Source organism: Salvelinus sp. IW2-2015, unplaced genomic scaffold (assembly GCF_002910315.2).
Source record: "Salvelinus sp. IW2-2015 unplaced genomic scaffold, ASM291031v2 Un_scaffold2087, whole genome shotgun sequence".
Taxonomy (NCBI): Eukaryota; Metazoa; Chordata; class Actinopteri; order Salmoniformes; family Salmonidae; genus Salvelinus; species Salvelinus sp. IW2-2015.
In genome coordinates this window covers 15,185-19,795 of record NW_019943427.1, presented here as the reverse complement: position 1 = coordinate 19,795, position 4,611 = coordinate 15,185, and positions in this window count along the sequence as shown.

Sequence of the window (4,611 nt, the reverse complement as noted above, 5' to 3'; positions counted from 1 at the left end):
GTGGTTATGTGTGAGGAGTGTGCTTGAGGTTCTGAGAGCATGCATGTGTGTGTGAGTGAGACGGGTCTGCGTGGTGTTGTGTTGTATCGTTGGATGCCAGGCGCCTGTGTGTGTGTCGTGGGTTGGATGCGTGCCTGGTTGATTGTTATAGCACGAGGTCAGCTAGGTTGAGGTGCAGGTCTAGAGAGTTGCGATCTGTTCTCCAGTTGATACGACACTTTGGTAGTGCTAGTAATGACAATAGGTCTTCGGCTCTGTGTTCGCCTGAAGTTTGCATTCGGTGCGGATCGCGCTTAAGGTGTCTGCGATGAGGTTAGCGTTGAGTTGCGCTCTCTGGTCGCTGGTTAGCGTGATATGCGGTGATGAGATGCTATGGCTCGCTCGTTTTATTGCCATTTGTGAGAGGATCGTGGGATGTGTGTATGTGTGTATATGAGGGACAGGATCTTGATTGGATGCTCTCCGTTCGTATCGGGCTATGTCTTGCTGTGCGTTTGTGAGGCTCTGGTGTGTGTGTAATCAGATGCTCTTGCCTTGTACTCCAGTCTTGCTGCATGTATCCTGTGCTCTTCTCTTGCGGTTGCCTAAGAGACCAGTAGGCCTGAGCTGAGAGCCAAGAGTACACTGAAATCCTCGGAGCTTCAAGAAAGAAGGGAAGATAACTACAATGGTATCGAGGTGGGCACTGCAAGTCGATCACAGTGCTGTAGCTCGGGATGGCGACACTGTAGGTCGGACATGTGGTGCTCGGGTACGACTGTGTTAGGTCGTACCGACAGCACTCGATAGCTGCATCTAGTCACTGTAAGTGTGTTCGACATGCACATGCGATGCTATCAGGCATGCTAGTGCTGTGTGTGTGTGTGTGTTGTGCATGGTGTGTGTGCTCATGCCACCACACGCTGCACAGGAGCACGTGAGTATCATCACACCCACACAACACACACGACACATTTCCTGTCATCACACATCAGCCTTGCCTTCAAGTAGCACGCTGCCGAACTTCTCTTTAGCCTGCTCCAGGACCATCACAAACCGACGGCTCATGAGTAAACCATGAGATGCTACGGATCTGCAAGTAGCAGGGCTACCTCCGACCTAATGTCATCACGAGGGACCGACACCACACATCCAAAAAAAGCTCACGAGCTCGTTGTTCCAGCTTCTCATCCTCTGCAGCTGGCTGGTAAGGTGGGTTCTAGAGAGTCCCTCAACTGTTGGACAGACATAACACAGACGTCTACAACAACAACTGTTGGAGCTGATAAGTTCAAAACAGTCTAAGGGTTAGAATAAGACCATCTATAGGAATGACCCAAATACAGGACCAGCGTGTGAATAGTTATAGTGTGTGGTGTGTAGGAGAGCGGGGTACCTAGATCAACATGATGGCAGAACGAATAACTGAGTGATATGGAGGGAAAACACAGCACGATGTGAGCCTAGAGTAGTCAGAAATTCCTCAAAAGGGTGGACAATCTCTTAGATATCTTGTTCCTTTATCACACGCTTTGCTAATTTTACTAGATGGTCTTCCTCACTATTATCTTTCCGTCTCTTTCTCCTGCCTTTCTTCTTTATTACTACTATGGCCTGCTTCTATTTTGAGAACTAAAATACAGATGCCATATTCCAACATGATTTAAATTTCACCGCGAATCTCACACTCCATCTTTCTATTTCTTTACTGCCTACTCTCTCCAGTTTACTCCATGGGGCTTTTGACACGTCACCCACGTCTTATCCAAAGGTTGTGGTATATAAAGAAATGATGGATTGTGGGTTAAAAATAGGGATGAGTCAAAAATAAAGGAATGTATGATTCAGACCTGATGACTTTCTCCAACTTATTTTGTGTTTATCTAGGAAAGGTTCCTAAACAGCACGCTTTGTGTTTCTGTATTTTACCTGAGACAGGAAGCAGTCTGATTCAGCGTGGATGATGTCACAAGAATCGCAGCTTTCAGCTTAAAGAGAGTATACAGAAACTGGTCTGTATAGAACCTGAGACACAGTAAAAATAACACAGCACACTCGTATGGGGGACATCAATGGCAGTCTCCTGCCATTCGCCTCACACAAATAGTTGGAGACTCTTGGGTCCTGCGCCAGAGACGAGAGGCAATATGCTGCCAGAGAGCGATCGCATGGGCCGACCAATAAGGACGCAGGGCACCTGCGCTGACGGACAGTACGCCTGATAGGAGGAGGAGAGGCGTAAGTGAGACGGGAGAAGGAGAGGGAGAGGAGGGGCGGAGGGGGGAGAAGAGCGGAGAGGGGAGACGCGGAGAGGAGAATGGTATGATGGAGGAGAAGGAGGGGGAGGAGGGAGAGAGAGCGAGAGAAGGGGGGGACAGGGGGAGGCCGAGAGTAAGGAGGAGAGGGGGCAGAAGGAAGAGGGAGAAGGATAGGGGGGAGAGAGATGGGAGATAGGAGAGGGGAGGGAGAGTGGAGAAGGAGAAGAGAAGGTAGAGGGGGGGAGAAGGAGAGGGAGAAAGGAGAGGGACGAGGGAGAGAGAGATGAGAAGGAAGGGGGGGATGAGAGAAGGTAGGAAGGCAGAGGAGCAGGAGAGAGGAGGTGGGAAGAGAGGAAGAAGGAGGGGAGAAGAGAGATTGAGAGGAAGGAGAGGAGGGAGAAAGAGGGGAGAGGGGGAGAGCAGCAGGGGAGCAAGAAGGGGGAGAGAAGGAGAAGGAGGGAGAGAGAGGGAGAAGGGAGGGAGAAGGAGAGGGGAGAGAGGGAGGAGAGAGGAGAGGAGTAGGGAGTAGCGGGGAGAGAGAAGAGGACGTGAGTACACGAGATACAGAGGAGAGGAGAAAGTAAGGGAGGAGGGAGAGGGAGGAAAAGTGAGAGTGAGGGAGAGAAGGAAGGGAGAAGAGAAAGAGAGTGGGGGTGGAGAGGAGGGGGAGAGAGAGGGAGAAGGAGAGGGGGAGGGAAGGAGAGGGGGAGAGAGGGAGGAGAGAAAGGAGAAGGAGAAGAGAAGGAAGGGAGAGAGAGGAGAAGGAGATGGGGTGGAAGAGAGAGGGAAGGTGAGGGGGAGAGGAGGAGAGAGGGAGAAGGAGAGGGGGGAGAGGGGGCGAGAGAAGAGGGACGAAAGGGAGGGGGGAGCAGAAGAGTGGTGATAGTGGGAGGAGGAGAGAGGAGCAGGAAGGAGAAGTGGATGAAGGAGACTGTGAGAGAGATGATGGCGTGGGCACAGTAGGAGCGGAGAGGAGGAAGAGGGGAGAAAGAGAGGAGAGGCGAGGGGACGGGAGGAGAGAGAGAGGAGGACGTGGACGAGAGGACGATAGTGGCTTCGAGGGAGTACGAGGAGGGTAAGAAAGGAGAGAGGGGGGGAGAGAGAGGGAAAAGATATAGGGCCTCGGGACCCAATTGTAAGCTTTCGATGACCGCTCATCTATTTGTGCTCGCTCATCAATTGTTTGGTCAAGATAAGAATCTTGCTCACAAGTAGGTCTAACCATTGTTTGTGTTGCACATAAGGAAGGATATTAAATACTAATTTTATAAACGAATTCGGTTAATTTTAAATAGCAATGGGCACATTTAAGTAAATAACTTATATACATACTGTTTGGAGAGATATATGAGGGGAGAGGACTATTAATATGCAACATCACCAAATTAGTCTATCAGGATATACTTGACATACTGAACTGTTGATGTGTGTGTGGTTGTGATGTGTGTGGTTGATGGTGGTTGTGTGGATCGGTGAGCTCGTGATCGTGTGTTGTGGGGTGTGTGTGATGTGTGGTCTTGTTATCGTTGATGGGATGTGTGTGTGTGAATGTGTGATTGTGTGCTTGTATGTGTGGCTCGTTGATATGCATCAGTCTAGAAACAAAAGCCCCGTATTCACAGTACTATAAAGATTGCAAATTCATCAAAATCTTTGCCTCCTCTGTGATCATCAGCAGGAACGAGTCACGCACCACTTCATTACCTCCACTCATTTCTCATGTCGCCTCTCTCTCTTCGGACCCGCCAGACTCTGTTCTCATCCCTTTCACCATACGGGTGCATTCCCCCCCACTCATCTCAATCACCACCCTCTACCGCACTCATTCCCTACGCCGCAACCCACCCACCCATACATCTTGGCTTTTTCGCGCCCCAATTTGTCTACCGCCGACAATATTGCCATCACCCCTCCACTTTAGATGTCTCGCCACCCCAATCTCATTCGCCTCCCTATTTGAACTGTCAGACCATGCATTCCCTGTACTTGAACCTTTATGTGTGCCATAAATTAATGAAGTTCATAATATCCCACTGTTACAACTAGGAGCGCGACAAATGACCTAGATTCCAGGTAGAAGTTACAACTTACCAGGTCCATCGGTGCGAGACCATCACAGTCACTGGAGGCATAGGTTGTGCTAGTGGTGGTGTGTTGGTGTGTGTGTGTGGTTGTTGTGTGTGGTGGGTGGTGTGTGTGTGTGTGTGTGTGTGTGTGTAGCTGTTGCTGATGTGTTGGCGGTGCGTGCGTGCGTTGCGTGCGTGCTGAGTGAGGGCGTGCAGTGCGTGCGTCCGCTCAGCGGGCTATGCTAGACACACGAGACGCAACGCTGGAATGACAAGATGCTATGGTGTTACCTGGAGCTCCTTACCCA